This window comes from Nyctereutes procyonoides, unplaced genomic scaffold (genome assembly GCF_905146905.1).
Source record: "Nyctereutes procyonoides isolate TBG_1078 unplaced genomic scaffold, NYPRO_anot_genome, whole genome shotgun sequence".
In the NCBI taxonomy this organism is placed as follows: domain Eukaryota; kingdom Metazoa; phylum Chordata; class Mammalia; order Carnivora; family Canidae; genus Nyctereutes; species Nyctereutes procyonoides.
The window spans coordinates 12,522,936-12,546,830 of NW_026575032.1; the positions used below are offsets into that span (position 1 = coordinate 12,522,936).

General features: G+C 36.3%; 1 pseudogene; it reads left to right on the forward strand.

Moving 5' to 3' along the window:
- Window positions 1-23,268: 23,268 nt before the first annotated feature.
- On the forward strand, window positions 23,269-23,430 carry LOC129504432 (U4 spliceosomal RNA; annotated as a pseudogene).
- Window positions 23,431-23,895: the final 465 nt, after the last annotated feature.

The window sequence follows — 23,895 nt, forward strand, 5'->3', positions numbered from 1 at the left end:
TTTCTGGAAAGTAATCAAATACAACAAAATAGTGCAAACACAAACAAGTGCACCGTGAAAAAAAAATAGCATAACTGAATGTAATTCTGCTCCTAAACTCCTGGTCTAAAATTATATTACATAAGCCATAAGAAGTAGAAATTATGACGAGTGAATTGTATTTGATAAGTACTCAGGTAAAACATCTACAAATATTATTTAAAATGTGAAAAAATATCTCTTCAACTAAGAATGAAATACTCTAGGAGTATTTTGTATATTCTCTATTCATGCAAAGACAGATTTCCAAATTTGCTGGCCTTTATGATAACAAGTGGTTATCAATAATAGTATTCTTTGTAGTGGATATTTAAAAGAAAGATAGAAAAAGAGAGGGGAAGGAAGGAAGGAAGGAAGGAAGGAAGGAAGGAAGGAAGGAAGGAAGGAAGAAAGTCACATTTCTTGTGTCAAGGTAAAGATGACATTTTTAACCAAGAGTGACAAAATAGCCACCTTTAGGAAGAAACTAATTTTCTTCCTATACTGGTGATATGGAGAATGTATTTGATATGTTTCCATAGAAATAATGTTGTTATAAACAATAAAATTTATCAAATATTGTTATGGGTTGAATTGTGTTCTTCAAAACAATATTGACATCCTAACCTCCTAACCAGTAACTGAATGTGATCTCATTTGAAAATAATTTAAAATATCTTATCTAGTAAAAGATAATCAAGTGTGGGCCATATTCCAATATGACTGGTGTCCTTACGAAGAGGGGAAATTTGCACACAGAGAGAGACACATACAGAGGAAGGAGGGTGTGAAGACACAGAGAATGTCATCTAAAGTCAAGTAATGCCTGGGGCTGCCACAGAGAGATGTGCAACAGATTCCCAGGGACCTCAGAAAGAAACAACCCTGCTGACACTTTGATCTCGGACTTTTAGGCTCCAGAACTGTGTGACAATAAATTTCTGTTATTTAAGCCCCTCAGTTTGTGGTACTTTGTTACAGCAACCCTAGGAAACTAATTTACATATGACAACCCATATATGCATACGTTACATATAAAAAAAATTACAGGCATAGATTTCGAAGCTATTTAATTCTTTTCAAATAAAGAGTTTTGATAGATTTTGAATCCTTTGCTAAACATGTAAAAACATAACACTTTTAGACTATTTTGCAAGAATAATTTACAATGTCAGAAAAATGGAAATTGAGTAGCTGAATTACACTTAAGTATCTTGTGTGGAATAGAAATAGGTGACTTATTCCTGTAAGTGCAGACAATAATGCACTTCTTCTATTCAGACTTGCATATCACGGTGATATATGAAATACTTTTTCTCCAATGAAAACAAATATGACCAGAAATTGAGATGACTTCAAATTGGCCTCTTTGAATCTCTGAATCACAGAGGGTTAAATTAAAATCAAATACTTCTTATTAATGTTAACATAATTCTTCTAAAGAACGTTTTAAGCCACCTCATTTAATGATTTAAACAATTCTACGAGGTTGGTAATATCATTATTAATCCCTTATAAAAGCAGAAATTAAGATACAAATAGTGTAGGGGGCACCTGGGTGACTCTGTCGGTTGACGGTTAAGCATCTAACTTTGGCTCAGGTCATGTTCTCAGGGTCTTGGGATTGAGCCTCCTGTCTGGTTCTCTACTCAGCGGGGAGTCTGCTTGTTCCTCCCCCTGCTTGTGCTCTCCTTCTCTTTCTGTCTCAAATAAATAAATAAAATCTTAAAAAGGAAGAGAAAGAAGAAAGAAAGAAAAAAGAAAGAAAGAAAGAAAGAAAGAAAGAAAGAAAGAAGAAAGAGAGGGAGGGAGGAGGGAGGGAGGGAGGAAGGAAGGAAGGAAGGAAGGAAGGAAGGAAGGAGGAAGGGAGGGAGGGAGGAGGGAGGGAGGGAGGGAATGTAGTAGGGTAGAAAGACTACCCGGGTAGTATAAGTTAGAGTAGAATTCCTACCCAGGCCATCTTGCCCTGGGGGTCTGCTCTCAATCACAATACCACTCTATCGGTAGAATAAGTTTTTATCTAGTTGAAACTGAAAAAAAAATATATGTGTGCGTGTCTGTGTGTACATGTTTGACCATTACTATATAAAATATTTTAAATTATTTTTATTTCATCTATAGTTCACACTTTCAGTTTTTATTTTATCTTTTTATAATGTACATCGTGTATCAAGGTAGAGGTATGTGTAAGCAACCTACATATGATAACATGAATAAAATATCTGTAAAAATACATAAAATGTAAATATGCAATAGTATATATTATATGAAAAAGTTTAATATATATTTAAATAAAATCAAATGCTTGAAGAGTTGGTAATATGCAGTATTTTCACAGTAAACATAAAACAGAACATTTATTAAGTTCCTTTCTTCAATCTGATATTCCAAAACCATGAAGCCAAGTCATGTCTGCTTTCTCATATTCCTTCAAACAATTTTACTACTATAGGCCATACAGTTTTATTTTATTCCTGGCCTTATTTATGTGCACATTTTACTTTGCAAAATATTGTATCTTTAAAACATTTTATGTCATGTAGCATTCACATAGGTAAGAATCTATTGCCTGTAGAATGAATATGAATATGAATTGCAATTCATATTATTGAAAAATATTATATGTTAAATATGTTAAAAGAGAGAATGTTATCAAAGTCTAAATTATTATTTTTGCTATTTTAGTGTAGAGAAGTAAGATTAAAGAAGAAATCTACAGATGCCTGGGTGGCTCAGTGGTTGAGCGTCTGCCTGCTGCTCAGGTCTTGATCCTGCGGTCCTGGGATCGAGTCCTGCATCAGGCTCCCCCCAGGGAGCCTACTTCATCCTCTGCTTATGTCTCTGCCTCTGTCACTGTGTATTCCATGAATAAATAAATAAAATCTTTAAAAAAATAAAAAAGAAATCCATGGTATTTAGCTAGAAAATTTCTACTATTCAAGAAAATGACACTGTTGTTTTGTTTTACTTTGATAAATGTTAAAAGTTTTATTACTCTTTTTCTAAGACTTGGTATCACTGTCCTTTACATGACTTAAAAATCCCATTAGAACATGTGGACACATAACTTATAGAGAAAACCAGTACAAATTGTGAATAATTTTATGAACAGTATTTCTCTTCAGCTTCCTTTCTTTTACTGCAATCTTTCTTCCTTCTTGCAACATTATGCTTCTCTGCACTGCGTAACATTTAAAAAATGAAGTTAATACTTGATATCAAGACACATGAGAAACCATGCCCCTTCTTAGCTTAGAAGGCAAGAAGGAGAGAAGACAATCTTCCTTGAGAATTTTTAGCAATGATAAAGTCTCTACTATTGACATTTGATGGTTTCATAGCAGCCAACAGTGAAATGGGAATATTAATTGGAAGGGAGATGGCAACAAGTCCCACAGCATCCTTGCACCTGTATTCCCTAGGCCTTTAATTTAGCGACTAGAAACGTATTTCATTGCCAATGAGCAAGCCACAGATACTATGTAACTGCATTATTTACTGGTAACTAATGCCTTTTATATTATTTAGATTATTTATATTGTGTTCAAAGTCTACATGCTTTAAGAATGGGCGTTCTAAAGATTTTAGTCAAAAAATTGGATTAAAATCCACTGGCGAAGTAAGCCAGACCAGGAGAAATGGAGTTTATAGTATTAGATACAGAGTCAGAACTGACCTATTCTAGAATTCTTGTAATGCTTTCATGAAAAGTTTAGTAAGGAATTTGTGACAGTATTTGTATGTTTTTCACAATTAATTGTGTAATATTCACATGTTGTCTACTCTTACCACTCTAAGATATCTATCTCTCCTATTATCTTCTTGTTCTTTGTTTCCCTTTTAATAACAGGTATCACCTTCAAAAAATTCTAGATTAGATTATGCAATAATTTTTCATGTATCTGTCTTTCTCAGCTTGAATGCAAGCTGAAAATCGATGGATCTTTGTTTAGTCACTGATTCAAGCCAAGAGTCTAAAAGAGACTCTAGCACTTATCATGGGGCAGTTAGGAAATATTTGTAGAATACATCCCAGCTTGCTTTAATCAGTTTTTCACTCAGCTTTTGTGGTGTTTCTAGATAATAGCTTACTGTACATTAGTCAATATACTACAACTTTCACAGTATCAATTCATGTAATTAAAATCTAAGAACACTGGAGGTAGGTATGGCTATTATTCACATTTTACAAATACAGAAACTAAAGTAGGAGAAGTATGTGCTGCTAAATGTTTAATGAATATATTGAAAAACAAACAAGAAACAATCCTGATCTGTGATGTTTGCCAATTTCTGTGGTGCAAACATTCCTGCCACAGCTGAATTCTTGTTACAAATATAACAATGGGCTTGCAAAATTCAAAATATTTTACCTTCAGCTTCTGCATTCTGGTACTAGTCAATGCAGCACTTGACTAAAAAGTTCCATATAAATGATCTAGGATTGCTTAGCTATAAGTGGTATATCTAGGCTGTGAAGTCAGTCACATTATCTAAATACAATCGATTCAGAATCTGGTTAAGATTTTGAGTAGTGTTCTCAAATTATATCAGTTAACAAAATGCATCTTTCATTATTTTTACAAACAGTTTCTTCCAAAATATTCACTTCTTCTTTGCAGCCAGTAGTCATCTCTGATTATTGTAGTTATTAAAGATTCCTAGGGGCGCCTGGGTGGCCCAGTTGGTTAAGCGCCCAGCTCTTGATTTTGGCTCAAGTCATGATCTCAGGGTTGTGAGATGAAGCCCTGCATGCCTAAGCTTCTCTTTCTCCCTCTCCTTCCACCCTTCCCTCCAAACCCACTCTCTCTTTCTCTCTTTGGAGAAAAAAAAATAAGATTCCTATTTTAATTATTAATCTTCTATCAGATTGCATTTGTCTATAAATTATTAGAATGTTTGATTAACAAAGCCATTCAGTTACACAGATTATATTCCTTTGAAAAATATTGCTCTACTTAGTGCTAATATTTTGAGAGTCGGGGGAGTTATCTATCTTGAAGGATATATTGGATTTATCCATTTCAAATCCCTTAGTACATATTGTAGCAGAATAAAGTAGACATTTGAAACTTTGAATCAAAATATAAATAGCAGATAGTGAAACTGAATCTCAGGGGTGAGAAGATGGAGGACATTTGAATCATATTACCAGATGTTCAGCCTCTACTGTGAATTCAAAAACAAAACAAAAAAAAAATCTTAATTAGAAATATTGAGGTCATCCTACATTTTAAAATACAATTCAGAACTTTATCTCATAAGCAAATGCAACTCTGAAATAAAAAATGTATGAAACCTGAAACACCACAAGAAAAAAAAATAGAAATCACTTGATTTTACAAAAGAATTGCACCTATGTGAAATGGACTTTTTATTCTCTTTGATTTTACATGGCAGATTTCCATTATTTCAACTACAGGCACAATAACCAATCCAGGTATCAAAAATCCAATCACCTCATTTTGGTATGCTGTGGTCTCTACAATCCAATGCATTAATGGTTATACAGAGAGAGGGTTCAACATTAAATCCTTCCTTTTGAATCAGTTTCAGGTGGCTCTATTTCCAAAACTGCTCAAGCGAAGGTATTAATTATACATTTCCATTTTGACAAAGCCAATATCAGTAGTCACTAAGGCGCAATTTCTTTAGGAGACAATGCAACCTGTTCTCTGATCAGGTTTTGTTTCCCACAAGGAGTTATCAGTCTTAAATTACACAGCAAGCAGGCAAGAGAAAGGAAGCAAACAATAAGCATTTCTCATGGGGAAAAAAGAATGAGGCTGTAACTCAGGGTATCCTATTAAATTAATATTATATACTCCTGTCAGTTATTTCCATTCATATGTGCTTACATGCACACATATACACAGATAAGATATTCAGGGTATTTATGAATTTTATTGTATTCCTATTTGTGATTTTACTTTAGATGAGAAATTTTTACTTGTCATTTCAGGATCACATTAAGGTTTCTTTTTATTTCTTTTGAAAAACAAAAAACAAAAGTATTATTATATGATAAGGTTAGTTTTCTCATAAAACAAATACATGTGTAATGAAAACAAGTGAGACAAAGATTGAGTTTTATCTTACCCCAAAATATTGTGTATATTACTTCATTAATTAATAACTTGTTACAGAAAAGAAAGTAGCTCTGTTAACTCATCGGATTTAGGAAGAAGAAATAAAATACAGGACAGAATCCTAGAATAGCCTAGGGAAACATCTAGGTGATTTTGAGTATGATGTTGACTTTTTAGATACAACAAAGCCATAAGCCATTAAAAAAATTAATGTTAGACTTCATTAAAATTTAAAACTTCTGCTTTGTGAAAGACTCTGTCAAGAAAATGAGAAAACTAGCAACAGATTGGGAGAAACTATTTGGCAAAAGACATATTAGATAAATAACTGTTCTCCAAAATATACAAAGAATACTTAAAACTGATATGTACAACAAAATTTATATACAAAACACTCAACAATTAAGAAAATGAACCCACCTGATCAAAAAATGGACAAAAGACCTGAACAGACGCCTCAGCAAGAAGATATACCAATGGCAAATAAATATGTGAAAAAATGTTCTACATTACATGTTATTAGGAAATTGAAAATTAAAATAACAATGAGATACTACCATATGCTTATATAAAGTGGCCAAAATCCAAAATAGTGACAACACCAAATGCTGGCGAGGATGTGACGCAAAAGGAATTGTCATAACCATATTATCTAGCAATCATACTCCTTGATATTTACACAAATAAACGGAAAACTTAAGTCCCTCAAAAAAAAAAAAAAAAAAACAACTGTGCATCGATATTTTTAGAAGCTTTACTCATAATTGCCAAAAGTTGAAAGCAACCAAGATATCCATCTGTAGATGGATGGGATAAATAACTTGAATATCCAGACAATGGAATCTTGTCTACAACAAATCTTGTCAACACTAAAAAAAGATTATAAGCTACCAAGTCATGAAAAGACATGGTATTTCCCATGTTAAGTGCATATTTAAATGAAAGATGACTATATCCTAACTATATTTCTGTTCTGGAAAATGCAAAATTGTGGAGACAATAAAAAGACCAGTGGTTACCAGGAGCTTGGGAAGAGGGAATCAGAGAGGATTTTGATTCCAGTGAAATCGCTCTGTATACTATAAAGATCGATACATGTCATTATACGTGTATGTCCAAAGCCAAAGAATGTACAACACGAAGAGTGAGCTGTACATGTAAACTATAGACATTTTGTAATGATGTGTCTATGTAGGTTCATCAGTTGTAACAAAGGATGTTAGAGGGTGTGTGTGCCTGTGTGTGTGTGTGTGTGTGCGTGTACATGTGTGCGCTGGGGACATATGGGAGCTCTGTGTACCTTATGCTCAATTTTGCTGTGAGACCAAAACTACGCTAAAAAACAAAGTCTGTTTAAAGCAAAAAAAAAAAAAAAAGTGCATTGTAGAATTTGCTGTAATTAGCCACCACAAGACCATGTCATGGCTGCAACTACCAAGAAAAAAACTACCTGGAAGCACTATCTGCCACATCAACAATGTAGAAACAGAAGAAGAATCTTAACATTTAATACATTTTTCACAAATACAACTTAATTGATATGTCTACCAAGATAGAAAATATTAAGGCTTTAAAAAAGTATATGAAGGCCTCTATGATAGTAGCCTCTATCATAATCTATTTACTCCGACATTAAGAAATCCCAGTGAAGACATGGATTTCTTGTCTCTAAGACCAAAGTAGATACTAAAACATTACAAACATTTCCTAAAACAGGCAAAGAGAGTCTTCATTCAGCCATGATGGAATGCTCATCGTCTGTGGGATATATTACTGTGTTGTCATTGCAGACATAGCACTTTCAGTAGTAAAGCCTTCCTTGGTGTGACTGCAGGTCAGGCTGTTGGATAAGTAATCCCCTGGGAGCCTCTACCTCCATTCCATTCGTCAATCAATGGTCAGAGAAGATATAAAACTATAAAATATGAACAAAAGGATTCAAGATGGCAGGTCATTTTAAGAGAGCGTTTCAAGGCGGATTTGTGTCTTGGTCAAAGACCGATGGGTCTCACTAAAAACATATTTCCACTTGGTAGTGTCCAAACCTGCAGACCAGGGTAAATAGCAAATGACCATCACCAGGCTGGAATTCTAAAACACTCGGGGTGCCTGGATGGCTCAGTCGCTTGTGCATCCGACTCTTGGTTTCAGCTCAGGGTTGTGAAATGGAGCCTCAGGTCAGGCTCCACACTCAGTGTGGAGCCTGTTTGAAATTTTCTTTCTCCCTCTCCCTGTGGCCCTCCATCCTCTCATGTGCTCTCTCTCTCTCTCTCTCGCTAAGTAAATAAATTTAAGAAAAATATTGTTAATAAAATACTAAGGAAAGTGAGTACTCCCCATCCATGAGAACTTCATATCACTGTACCACTAGGACTTGGTAGTTTATACTACCAAGTTTATCTGGGCCAACAAACAAACAAACAATAACTTCTAAAATATCAGTGACTTCAAATAAAAAAGATTATTTGTCACCCACATTTTACCCATGCGGAAAGCTACTGGCAGGAGGGACTTTGCTGATCCTAGTCACGTCGGAGTCAGACCGAAGGGAGATCTATGATGATATATATTCCCGCATCTGCCCAGCTGGAAAGGGAAAGGGGTGTACAGGTCTGACCTCTTGCTCTTTCTGCCCAATGGTGAAGATATCTCTTGGGCTCACATTGCAATCACTAAAGCAAATCACATGGGTGTGAGGAACATCAAAGTGGGTGGACAACTGTAACTCTGGCAGGTACATGAAAGCAAGGGGATGAAAGTACTTGATAAATAACACTAAGTCCTGCCACAGAGACCATCGCCACGGAGGGACTTTGAACGCGTAAGCTGCCAAAACTCACAGTGTGACACCCACAGTCAGGCCAACTCCATGATTTCCTGAGCTTTCTCTGCCCTTAACTTATATTCTCTCTCTTACCCTCGCTCCAACACTCCACCAAAAATTCCTCTCTGACACTGATTACACGATGAGATTATTCCTATACAACCTCAGCACATCAGCACTGCCATTAGAAGTTTCCTTTGCACTTGACGGGATGAGCACTGGGTGTTATTCTGTATGTTGGCAAATTGAACACCAATAAAAAATAAATTTATTATTAAAAAAATAGAAAGAAAAGAAAGAAAGAAAGAAAGAAAAAAGAAAGAAAGAAAGAAAGAAAGAAAGAAAGAAAGAAAGAAAGAAAGAAAGAAAGAAAGAAAGAAGGAAGGAGAAGAAGAAGAAGAAGAAGAAGAAGAAGAAGAAGAAGAAAGAAAAAGAAGAAAGAAGAAAGAAAGAAAAGAAAGAAAGAAAGAAAGAAAGAAAGAAAGAAAGAAAGAAAGAAAGAAAGAAAGTTTCCTTTGCTGCTCACTCTCTCCCTTTCCTGTCATCCTTATCTGAAACCTCGTCCTCCTGTCCAGAGCCAACTTTCTTTGAAGGCCACCTGGAGGTAACTAAGGGAGATTTAGTAGGATTACAGTGGTGGTTCCTGCAGGGGAACAAAGACGGCTATGAGGCATTTGTCACTTCTCACATGAAGAGGGATAGTTGAATTTCCCCTCCATTGAATATGGGCCATCCTTCATGGTTACCTTGACCCATGTAATGTGACAGAAATGACATTCTGGAGCTCCCAAACCCACATCTTAAGAAAACTGTCAGTTGCTACTACCTCTCTCAGGAAGGCAGACATCATAGTACAAAGAAGCTTGGAGAAGGCTCCTGAATGATGGAAATGGCGAGGCCATCCAGAGAGTCCCATAGGGCCAGTCAATGAAACTTTCTTGTTCCTTCATGTCTCCTCTGCCTGCTGAATTCAACCGACTGGGGGACCTCAGCCCATCGTGTGTGGAGCAAAGTAGCCCAGAAAAACATCCTTGACTTCACAAAGAATTGGCAAAAAGTAATAAATAATCGATTTAAGTCACTGAATTTGGAAGTTGCTGTTGTTGTTGTTGTTGTTTTCCTTTATGAGGCAGATTATAAGTGAAATAGTTCTCTACTCTGGGTAAACATTTGAATCAACCGAATGGCAATAAAAGTTTTCGATTATCTGAGCTCATACCAGGCAAATGAACATTTCTAGGAGCGGAACCCCAGCACCACTATTTTTAAAAGCCCCCAGGGTGATTCTGATACCCAACCGGTGTTGGGAACTAAGGATTAATGTTGCCTCTTCTCTGGTTTCGCTTCCAACTCATTTCTCCTGTAACAAGGAGAAAGTCTTAGAGTTTTGCATCATGCCATCTAGTCTACCGCTCTCTGTTCCTGTCTGAAAGTCTCAGTCTTAGGAACACTTAGTCCCAAACATTCTGAAAATGATGTTTCTGTTTGATGTGGGGTGTAGTTAATGGATCATTGATTCAGTGAATTGCTTTTTGTTTCCTTTGCATGTTTTTTTTTTTTTTTTAATAATCTCTTTTGTGTGTCTGGATAATCTCAATGAGAAAGGCCTCAAAATAAGAGTACTTAAAAAAAAAATAAGAGTACTTAACTCCTCTATAACATGTGAGTCACTGACCATATATCTGAATCTTCAGAGATCATCTTTCACTACCTTTGTAGGAGCTTTAGGGGTCTTACATTGCTGATATGAGAAGTTGCCATTAAATGATCCAGTGTTCCTGCGAGCAGCTGCTTTCAGCAATCAAAATTTCTTTATGCCACTGGAAGAGACAGAAATCTTGTCCGGATTTTAAGTAAAGACATAAAGTTATATTCAATTGGCAGATGCATAAAATAGATTATATATTCAATGATCTATAGCAAACATTTACTGTACATTAAATTTGCTGATACTTCAACTTTTTCATCAAAATATATCTTGTTCAAAATTTTACCACGTTTTCATTGAGAACTAATGACATTCATCGGTTTCATAAAAATATTGAGAATGAAAACACATCTTGCCAAACCGAGTTTCAAACTGATTACTAAAGCACTTGCCTTCAAGTACATTGGAAATGGACAAAGAATCATTGGAATCCAAGTTGTACCAATTACAGCTTGTGTGAACTTAATGAATCCACTTCGACTCTCTAAGCTTAGTTCCTCATTTAGAGCAATAATAGTATTTACATCTCAAAGCTATTTTGAAGCTTAAAATAAGATAATGTTTCAATTACAGTTCTCAGAAGGAAGTAGGCACTAAGTAAATATTATCAATTTTAATTATGTCTCAGGATCATAATAATGAGCTTGCTAAAATCAACTGAGGAACACCTCCTACACATCATCCCTCTCATCCTCCACTGTGCAGGGAAGGAAAAGAGGTAGGAGATATTTAAGAAGGGATTCAAGGATGGCAATCTAGATTGACAGCTCGGCCTTTAGAATAAACAACAAAATATGGAAAAATACAAAAAGCAAGTGAACACGTACTGAATGCCTACTAATTATCACATACTTTAGTAGGGGTCCACCAAAACGTTAATGATACTAGTCAGGAAGAGACACCACTGTCAGCTCTTAGAAATAATGGCAGATAGGATTGCCTCAGGATGTTGTTGGGGTAACCAAAAACTCCTAAAGAATGCTTTTGATGAGCAGAGTCATTTTACCTGTGATCACCCCATGTACCCTAGCTTAGTATATGAGAATTGAGCTTGGTTTCTAACTATTTAGGCATCAAACCCTGCCTAGAATCCAAGACTCTCGAGTCCCACTGAGGTGCACTTTCCATTACACCTTGCAGCTGTAGGAATAAAAGAGACTAGTAAATGCTACTTGGATTTTGTGATTTCAAATATCCAGTAAAGATGAATTCACTTGCTGCACCTGCCTGTTGTTTTATCATTCCATTCCCCATCTCTCCTGTGAATTGGCCTACAGACACAACACCTATTTAGAGTGATTGGATCTTGAAAAAATGTAAATTGATATTTCATACCCCATAGGTTCTTCTGCAGTGGTAATATCTGTGGTATATGCACACTGCAAATTAAATCATTTTTTAAGCTCGCAGAGGGTCTGTCTAATAAAAACCCTTATGAAATCCCACTGTGTCTGCTCAGTAGCAGCTTTTCACAGTGAAACATTTAAGCTTTTAAAAAGCAACTGAACAAATGTGATTGATTATCAGTTCACGTGCCAGATTCTACATTGAAATTAAAGAAAGTAAAAGCTCTTTTATGAAAGTGATATAACCACCTGCAATATTAAACCAATAAAATATGTGTTTGGCTGTTTGTGAACGGTCTTGACCCAGCTGTATAAAGTAGCCTTCTGGAATGTGGGAGCCTTATATAGTAACTGATCAATCTTTCCTAACTGTGGCAAAGCAGTAAAAAGCATTCCAAATTGACTAAAAGTTCAAAACCCTCTGAAAGGATTCCATCATTGAAGCAACTATGAAGTTAGCCACACTAGCGATAAGCAGAACAAATGAAAAAAAAAAAATGCAACCTATCCGTATGTACGCTGGAGACATACTGAGAATTATTAACTCATTAAAAACAAGTTCCCACTGCCTGACACATAACAAAACTAGATTTGGTTGAGCGTTAATTTGTTTTTCTGCTTATCTAAGTGTTAACCAATACCCCGATGAGTTCGAATGAGCTGATACACATCTCTGCAAATAGCTGTGTAATCTATAAATATCTCACTTTTACCTAAAGTCTCCATAGAACCCATTTAAATAGCTACAGATAATATTTGTGTATATACCTTTGTTTAAGAAATGCAAACACAACCAAATAAATGCAGGGTTCTCTAATAATAGTTACTTTGGGATTCAGCTTACAGAGAAGCAAGTGTGATTTTGGATGGACTTGTTCAGTAGATGTGTTTTCTTTGGCAGGGAAGATTACAGTGGCAGCAAATACAAAGTAGTCCAGAGTAGCCTGCCATCAACATCAGTCTTCTAGCTACAGGTTACCAGGAGTTTTCTGGGATGTTTCTTGAGTATTAAAAACAGCATGTAGCTGTGGTTACTAAAACCTATATGAACGGGTAACAACTGGAAGGCACGACTTCATTGGGTAGAAGGATCATGTTTTAAAAAGGCAAAAATTTCATCCGGGTCAGAGTGATTAGATAGGGGGCAAGATGGAGGAGGAAGTCAATAACTGATTATTAAAAGTCAGGTGTGACTCAGATAGCTGGTTACAAGGAACAAAGTTATTTCTTATTGTATGGGAAGCAAGGAACAAGTTTAAATCAGTAGCAAGAACAACAGACAAATAAATCAATTGATTTATTTGGTCCCTGGAGCTGGGTTAGGTTTGGACCTTTGTTGTGGTTTAGGCAGCCACACTCAAATAGTATATAGAGATTGTTGCAGGCACCAAGGTCAGCCTATAGTATAGAAAAAGTGCATTTATTCCATGTGTGGTAGGATTCTTCATCTTTGTATGTACAAAATTTGCATGTACAAATTTTACCATAGAATTGTTTTATCCAACTATTAGTCACTGATTTTCTAAACATCCTAAATTAGGGCAAGACTTTATGTCATATAAACACATTTAATTTTTTTTAAGATTTTATTTATTTTTTCATGAGAGACACACAGAGAGAGGCAGAGACACAGGCAGAGGGAGAAGCAGGCTCCATGCAGGGAGCCCGCTGCGGGACTCGATCTCAGGACCCCAGGATCATGCCCTGGGCCAAAGGCAGAGCTCAACCACTGAGCCACCCGGGCTGCCCAACACATTTAATTTTTGAAACGAACAACTTCCATCAACAACATGGATAATAAAGGCTAGAGACTTTCATTGTGAGAAAATATAGAACAAAGAGAAAGCAAGAGATGGAGTGAAAGAGGCAAATAAGAATAGGTAAGCCTAATATTCTGGGAATATTCCTGAATTATTGCTTAGGGAAGTTCCAAAGCAAAAGCTTAAAAATGCTTTAATCCATGAGTGCATGATCATACAACATGGAGGAAGCCACGAAGACAGCACATTTGCTTGACAGCAAATTCTTGTGAAAATGATAAAATAATTTTATGCCATATAATTGCACCGTCAATATCCAGAATTCTATCCCCAATTTGTAGGAAACAAGCTACAACTTTGTCCTCTACTTCAAAACTTGGTATGATAGAAAGGTCGACACTGCATTAAATACTATGAACCCCAAGATGGGGGAAATGAATTTAATAAAGTCAAAGTTGTCTTCCTTCAAGAATTATTTATTCATACATGGAATAAATATGCTAGAATAAGTGCAAAATACTGTTCCCTCTGGTTGCCATATTATCAGTCATAGATTTTGCATTTTTCTTCAAATGTGCATATATTTACAGAATTGGTACTCCTGGTGTGTCCTTTCCCGAGTCAGATGATGTTTTTGGCAGAAGCAGTGTTGCCCTATACATGAGCACCCCCTGCTGACACATTCTGGAGACCCACTCCAGTCACTCTAAGAACCATTGAATTGAAACATCCCCTACTACATCTTAGATCTATGCTTGTGTGTGTGATGCGTCCTGACATAGTACACATCTACACAGACAGCGGCAGCATCTCAAGAGCTCATCTCAAGTCACTGTTGGTATCTTTCTCATCTTTTTTTAAAGTATTTATTTACTCATGAGAGACACAAATTGACAGAGGCAGAGGCACAGGCAGAGGGGGAAGCAGGCTCCCTGCAGAAGCCACCTGCAGGGTCCTGGGATCACCACCTGAGCCAAAGGCAGACGCTCAACTACTGAGCCACCCAGGTGTCCCAGTATCTTCTTCATCTTTTAAGACAGCAAACAAAATGATAAAAACTTAATATTTTCCTGTGTTTAACATTTTTTGAAAAGATTAATTTGCAACTGTATTTTTATTGCTGTTTTATTGCCACTGTAACAAATTCCCACAAATTTAGTGGATTAGAAGACTACAAATTTATTATTTTAAAGTTCTGTAGGTGAGAAGTCTGATATGGCCTTTGCTGTGTTAAAATCAAGGTGTTGATATGGCTGCACTCCTTTCTAGTGACTCTAGGGGAGAGTCAGTTACATTGCTATTTCCAGTTCTAGAAAATGCCCACATTCCTTGGCTCATAGCCCCCTTCTTCCATCTTCAAAACCAGCAAAGTTGCCTCTCTCCGTATCTTTCTCCCATAGTCACATCTCCTTGTGACTCTCACCTTTGGCTTCCTGTACCATCTTTAGGGACTTTGGTGGTGATATCTACTCAAATAATCTAGGAAAGTCTCCCTTTTTTTTAAGGTCAGCTAACTAGGAACCTGAATCTCCCTTTGCCATGTACCCTAACATTCACAAATTCTGGGGATTAGAATGTGGACGAATTTGTGGGAGGTTTGGAAAGAGTCATGACAACTAATAATTTCTTCTTTTTTTTCAGATTTTATATCAATAATTTCTTCTTAAGTAGGAAAATAACATCTGCCCAGAAATTTAGAAAAACATATCTTCCTTTTAATGTCTGATAAAATGTTGCCAAGTTTTTAGTATTTACTCAAATAACAGTGGCCAAATTTCTAATATATGTATTTTCTTCACTTTGGAATATGCACTAGTATTGAAAATGTGATGCAGGAGAGTTAGTAATGCCTTAAGGGAAAGAAGAGTGGGATTAGAAACCCAATTTGATTACTGCTAAAATGTCCAGAATTTCTGAGATAAAAATACAGTTTAGGAATTTTACTTCACATGTAACACAAAACAAACACACTTTAAATAAATACATAAGGGTAAAACAATAATTGTTAGCACTTTTTGAAATGTTGTGGTTCTTATAATACAGAAGCCTGGAAAAATACACACTTATCAATCAGATTATTTCTTCTGAATTTCTGTTTTACAGTTTACCAGGGGTACTACCTTAGGCGAGCTCTTAACCTCTCTTGGTGCTCAGATATTACATCTGTAAAGTAGTGATAATAATAGTAATGCTTATTTCAAAAGATTGGTGTGAGAATTAAATAAAAAATCCATCAAAGGTAATTACCCCTCTGTGGAGCAGCTAGGAAAAAAAAAATGATGATCAAAAAGATTCTCATCTTTAACCCTAAACAAGCTCTAGATATGAGAAAACAAAAACAGTTCTCATCTTTAACAATGCGTTAATCTAAAGTCTTCAGCATAAAGGGAATGGATGTATTCAAATCTGTTTGAAAGAAAAACATGCAGTTTTAAATTTTTAACACATCTGTTGTGTTGATAGACACCTACCAACCAACTTCATTAAGCTTGCATGACTGTTAGCCTTTCTTCTTTCCTAAAGCATTAAAGTGAACGGAAATATATAAATATTTTCTGGATCAAAGCCAATTAATTGTACCCTGCTATGCACAGTTAAGGACAGAGTTGTTTTAGCTGAGTAGTCACACTCAGAAAATTTAATGTGAATTCTTTCTCTTCCCAAAGAGGCATATCTTAAATGCAAATCCTTTCAGGAAACAGGAACACTAGTACAAGATAGTGATTGATTCATTTTCCTAACTGCTGTTCTCTCGTTCCTTTTGATTTGATGGAAGGACCACATGAGGTAACATATGCTGACATATTTAAGAAGATTTAATCGAGTTCCCCTAAAAGATATAGTAAAAAAAAAAAAAATAGGCAAACAACTAATAATCACCAAGAAATGCACTGAATCTTTTCTGAAGCATCATTCTAATGGGCTAAAAATACATTTAAATAAACTGTTAAATAAAATTTCAATAAAACCACTTAAAGTAAGTTCACTGAGAAAATATGGGTGGAATAATCTCTTAGAAAATGGGGATCAGGGGATCCCTGGGTGGCGCAGCGGTTTAGCACCTGCCTTTGGCCCAGGGCGCGATCCTGGAGACCCGGGATCGAATCCCACGTCGGGCTCCCGGTGCATGGAGCCTGCTTCTCCCTCTGCCTGTGTCTCTGCCTCTCTCTCTCTGTGTGTGTGTGACTATCATAAATAAATTTTAAAAATTAAAAAAAAAAGAAAATGGGGGTCAGGAGACTTTTCCAGAGGAGGAAACATAGCTGCATGTCTCTAGGAATGAGTGAATACCATGAGGCCGACAACAAGTCCAGAAGGGGGACAGCAAGTGTGAAGGCAGGAGAGAGTGGAAAGCCATGTTGTGCTCAAGGGAAGAAGAGTATGAACTCAATAGATAGATAGATGATAGATAGATAGATAGATAGATAGATAGATAGATAGATGATAGATGATAGATAGATGATAGATAGATAGATAGACGATAGACGATAGATGATAGATATGGTGAATGGCATTGAGTAAGAGGAATGAGGCAAGATTTCAAGCAAATTGCCAAAGACTTTGATTTTCAGTTCAGCAGATAAGGAGCTGAGAAGTTGTCACTCCACCCTAACGACAAGTAAAAAGCTGAACAAACTGAAAAATCAACAGCTATTTCTAGCTCTCCCAGAGAAGTGAGGTCACAGGACAAACTACCATGAAGCTTAGAGAGACAGACAGACAAATAGAACCCAACTTCTCAGAACACAACCCCACCTCCCTGGAACTAGTACCATTAGGAAAACCTCAAATGCTGGAGGCTCAATTTGGACACATCTCAGAGGGAAAAAAGCACCAGAGGACTCAGTGACAACGAGATCCCCACACGTTCATGAGTTATACTTTCAAGAGTTCTACCAATGTCTCATAGTGAACATTAGAAAAAAAAAAAAATCTCTTTGATCCTGTAGCAGAGAGAGAAAAAAGAGAAATAACCATTTTGAAATTCACCAGAATATTATGTTCTTAACAAGGTCTGTTCTCAAGAGAAACTGTTTTAACAGAGCCCAAGCTATGGGGGTTAAGCCAGAGCCTCACTGAGCTGGGGGAGGGGAAGCACTCAATTCCAGCCCACTCTAACCTTCTACAGAGAGGAAGAGAAATACCCAACTCTAGCCTTGTCTCGCCATCCTGTACCGTGTAAGTGGGTGACAAAAAGAAAACTGCTGAGAAGCACTTGTGTTCCCAGCCCAGGGCAGGGTCTCACTTAAAGTTTGAGACCTAATTATAGGACTAGAGAACTCTTCCCTTCCCCCACACCTCACACCACATTACTAAAGGCCTATTGACAGTAGTTCCTTTCACTGGGTTAGGGCATGTCCACCTTTTGACAGAAAATTATAAAGCTTACCGAAAGGTAAAAAAAAACATGTTTTGAACAGACAGAGCAAGCCTCAGAACGAGATCCAGATCCAGCAAGGATGTTGAAATTATCAGACCATGACATTGAAACAGCTATGATCAATATGGGAAGAGGTTGTGTTAGGGTTTTCCAGAGAAACAAAACTAATTTTGTAGCTCTCTGTCTCTATTTCAGTCTGTACCTAGAAAGATACAGAGACAGGGAGGTTTATTGTAAGAATTAACTCACACAGTTATGAAACCCAAAATGTCCCAAGATTTGCTAGTAGCAAGCTGGAACTGTAAAACAAACAAAAAAAAAAAAAAAAGTGGAGTGATTCAGTCCAAGTCTAAAGGCCTGAGAACCACAGGAGTTGAGTTGATGGTATAGGTCCCAGCCTAAGTGTAAAGGCCTGTGGGACACCTGGGTGGCTCAGTGGTTGAGCATCCGCCTTCAGCTCAGGGTGTGATGCCCGGGGTCCTGGGATCGAGTCCCACATCTGGCTCCCTGCGTGGAGCTGCTTCTCCCTCTGCCTGTGTCTCTGCTTCTCTCTGTGTGTCTCTCATGAATAAACAAATAAAATAAAATCTTTAAGTCTAAAGACCTGAGAATTAGGAGGCCAATGGTGTAAGTCTTGGTGTGAATCTAAAGGCCCAAGAACCAAGACACCAATATCCAAGGGCAAAAGAAGATGAATCCCAACTCAAACATAAAGCAAATTCTCCCTTTCTCCACCTTTATTCTACTCAAGCCCTCTACTGATAGGATAATATCCACCAGCATCGGTGAAGTTGATTCTTTTGTTCAGTTTACCAATTCAGAAGCTTACCTCTTTTTAAATCATCCTTCTAGACACATCCAGAAACACTGGATACCAGATAACTGGATATTTCTTGTCCAGTCAATTTGAAAATTGCACCTTACAGAGCTCTAATAGGAGTAGACATCATGAAGGAATATATGGAACAATAAGAAAGAGAAATTTTAAGAAAGAATAAAAAAGAAATAGCATTAATAAAAAACAATATGACATAAATGAAGAATATCTTTGATGGGCTCATAGGTAGATTGGATATGACTGAAGAAAAAAGCCTCTGAGCTTGGAAATATGTCAGTATAAATGTCCATACCTGAAAAACAAACAGGAAATGTCTGGGGAGGGGGGAAAAAGAAACAAAATATCCAAGGACTGTGGGACAACTACAAAAAGTATAATGTATGCATATTGGTAATACCAAAATGAGACAAAGGAGAGAAAAAAACAGAAGAAATATTTGAAAAAAAATAATGACAGTTTCCCCAAATTAATATAAGACACCAAACCACGGATATAAGAAGCTCAGAGAACAGCAGAAAGGATAAATGCACACAACAACAATGTGTAGAGATATCGCATTCATGCTGCAGAAGTTTTTATTTTTTTAATTAGTTAATTTTTTATTTATCTACAAATTATCTATTAATTTTTTTATTTATCTACAATAGTCACACACACAGAGAGAGAGAGAGAGAGAGAGAGAGAGAGAGAGAGAGAGGCAGAGACACAGGCAGAGGGAGAAGCAGGCTCCATGCACCAGGAGCCTGATGTGGGACTCGATCCTGGGTCTCCAGGGTCACACCCTGGGCTGAAGGCAGGCGCCAAACCACTGCACCACCCAGGGATTCCTGCAGAAGTTTTTTAAAAAATTATCTTGAACAAAGCCAGAGGAGGGGAAATACAATACATACAGGAGCAAATATAAGAATTATATCAGACTTCTCCTCAGAAACCATGCAAGCAAGAAGAGAGCAGAGTGAAATATTTAAAGCACTGAGAGAAAAAAAAATTAGAAATCTATATCTTGGAAAATTACTATTTTCAAAAATGAAGGAGAAATGAAAACAAAACAGTGAGAGCATTTTTTTGCTAATGGGTTTATCTTGCAAGAAATGCTGAAGGAAAATATTCAGAGAAAAGGAAAATGATGTTAGTTCAAAAATTCAGATGTACATGAAGAAAGGAAGATCATTACAGAAGGAATAAGTAAAACAAAAATTTGCATTATTCTTCATAAATGAGATAACTTCAAAATAACAGTAGCTATAACACATTCAAAGAAGATCTACAGATGGCAAATAAGCATATGAAAACATGGTCAACATCCTGCATCATTAGGGAATTGCAAATTAAAACGCCAATGAAATATCATTACACAGCTATTAGAAAGGTCAAAAGTCATTTTGGAGGATAGTTGGGGAGTTTCTCAAAAAAAACTAACCATACCCCTACCAGACAAGGCAGCCAACTGCACACTCCTTGGTAATTCTCCAAAGAAGTGGAGCACTTACACACAAACAAACCTGCACGTGGATGTTTAGAGCAGCTTTATTCTTAATTGCTAAAACTTGGAAGCAACCAAGGTGTCCTTCAGGATGAATGAGTAAATAAACTGTAGGACATCCCGACAATAGAATGAGCTTCAGCACCATAAAAAAATGAGCTATCAAATTATGAAAAAAAAAAAAAAACAAAACAAGTGAATCCTAATGTAGACTATGGGCTTTGGGGGCTTTGGGTGATAATGTGTCAATAGAGTGTCATTGATTGTGACAGTCCTACCACGCTGAAGAAGGATGCTGATAGTGGAGGAGGGTGTGGTGTGTGTACCTGGGCACAGGGAGCGCTTGGTAACTCTCGGCACTTTCACTCAATTTTGCTGTGAACCTAAATCTATTCTGAAAAGTATAGTCTATTTAAAAACAAATGGTATGTCAAAGTATATGTTTATGTTAATATCGGGCAGTCAGAAATCATTATTTTCTATCTATCTATCATCTATCTATCATCTATCTATAAAACCATGTATTCCTCAAAATCTATTGCAAAGAAAGACCATGTAATTTTGACAGTTTAGCACAGCAACTGATTGGTAGCCACATACCGACCAATCTCATAAACCTTCCTGAATGTTTGCCTTTGGAACATCGTAATATTGTGGTATTACGATGCACACATTTTTTCAATAGGAAGAAAAGATCAGCATCTTAACCATATACACAATTTATCTATTTTTTAGATCCTTTAACCTTGGTGCTATTTCTTGGTCAGATAACAATGGTAATCTAAGGATATTATTTAGATTAGTAGACTGGTTGACAAGAGATTATTGTCAAACTAACTGAGGCCTTTAAGTATATAATGGAGAAATGAATATATATATATATATATATATATATATATATATATATATATTTGGTTTAGTTCTATTGCCTTTATTGCTAAAAGTAGCATTTCTTCCTTGTCATTCTTGCTAGTTTCTACTTTGGCTAAGAGAGAGATTTGATTTTTTATTTATTTATTTATTTTTATTTATTTTTTTTTTTATTTACGATAGTCACAGAGAGAGAGAGAGAGAGAGGCAGAGCAGAAACACAGGCAAGGGAGAAGCAGGCTCCATGCATCGGGAGCCCGACGTGGGATTCGATCCCGGGTCTCCAGGATCGCGCCCTGGGCCAAAGGCAGGTGCCAAACCGCTGCGCCACCCAGGGATCCCCCTAAGAGAGAGATTTGACTAAACAGTAACCTTATAATTTTCCAGCTATATTAAATTTTAGCTTTTAATGGAAAGAGTAAGATAACATTAATTCTATGAGCTCTCCTCTTTGCCGAAGCTCCAAATAGAAAATATATTCTTTCATTTAATCCTCAAACATTTTAAGCGCCAAGTAGATTTATGGCGCATTTCAACTGCCACAGAAACTCCAAGATAAATATGGCATATACCAGATATGCTTATTATATCAGGGGGACTGAGTAATTAGAGCAAATACTCCACCAATCCACAAAATCTGGCTGAAACACTGCTTAGTTCTCAAAGAGTTTACAGTGAATTAAAGAAAGATACACAAATGGCTACATACAAAGGAAAACCTTGAAATGTCCAAATCATGGCATATAAAAAAATAAGCAGGCAGCAGAGAAGGCAGTTAGGAAGTTCTCAGAGAAAAACAAGCATTTGAGCTGAAAGTTAGAAAAAGGAAAAAAAAAAAAGAAAACATAACACAAATGTTAAGCATTTGTGCTGTTTAAATATTAAGGACAGAAATAAACTTCTGTTCATAGTTTGAAAATTGCTGATACTCACAGTAAATTAAAATAAATAAAATTTAGAAACCAGTGAAGAAATATACCAGCCTGTTGGAAATGTGCCTTAAGAACCAAGGTAATTGCTTTTCACCATTTCAGGTTTAACATTTGAAAATGGTTTTCAAACCTCTAGTTTTGAGAAAAAAATAGATTGTTTCATACTCATACACAGAGGGTATTCCCGTGACACATATATTGATCAGGATTAGCTGATTTTGTCATATTTGACACAATGAAGTTTTCCATATCACTAACTCAATCTCCTGTGACCCTGATGGATCGTCATGGCAGCATCATGATCCAGCTGATTTTTATTTCATGGTCCCATCATTTCAACACACAAGTTAGAGGGAAGTGGAGACAAGGCCTTTAATGCACCTGACCCTGAGGAGCCAGACTCCACTAACACTCATGATCCTTTGGTCAGAACAGTAACAACAAGGAACATCACTGACCATGATTTCCATGGCCTGGAAGTGTATGCAGGAAGGCGAGGCGACTCAGAGAGCGATGATTACTAGCGACGTTAACCACAGAAACACATTCATCAGCTCAACTTGGGAAATCATGGAGAGTAGGCATAGCCATAATCAGATACGTGGAAGATTCGAGATTCCATGACTTAAACCATGGACAGAAATGAGCACACTTCCCTAAAATCATGTACATCAGATTATAAAAGTTCCAGTTACACAGCAGTGGGATCTCTCCATTGTCATGCAAAGATATGAGCCTGTAAGTGCTACTTGAAGCTTAGGACTCTCTGGCATGAAAATCAAGTCATCCAGAGGATGTATTTATTGTATCATGAGTAAGGAGCTTTGTGCTCATATTTCCAGCTCTGCCTACAAAGTCTTCTTATAAATTCTTGGGGGGGAAATTAGTTAACTTTTCTAGACCAATGTTTTTAGTTTTAAGAAACTTCAATGGAAGAAACACCAAGGTTGCATGAGCTCCAACATACTAAGTTTGCATGACGTGATGCATTTTATATTTTCTTATTTAATTTCTACTTGAGCTTTGCGTAGTGGCAGTGTCGTAGCCAATGAGGTTTATCCGAGGCGTGATTATTGCTAATTGAAAACTTTTCCTAATTTCCACTTAAGACAACATGCCAAATAAAAGTGGTGATTAAAAGAATAAGTTGAACTTGACAAATACTAAAAATTATCTTTCAAATCTTTTTTATGTGATTTTTTTTAAATAATGAAAGCACTTATTAAGGAGGTCCTTCTTATACTATGAGAATTAAGTCAAGCTGGAGTTGGATCCTAGATGGAATTACTTTATTCAAAATCAAGTTGTTTGGTTAAAAAAAAAAAAACCTAGTTGTTTTAGTAGTCATTCTTGAGTATTTATATACATGAAGAAATCATTGGTAATCTTTAGAAACCGTTTATTTCAAATAACAAGTATGCTACTTTATTAGAGTATTGTAAGTTCTTTGAAAATTTAGAAGTCTTCATAAGAAATCTTTTTTTACAAGTACTAAATAATATGTTGTTAGGAATGCATCATCTACCAATACATTTCTTTTCAATACAGCATTTCACAGTCAGGTAGCTCATTTAATATAGCACACATTTTTTTTTTTTTTCAGACTGAGGGTAGAAAGGAAGACATACTAAGAGATACAAGCTTTC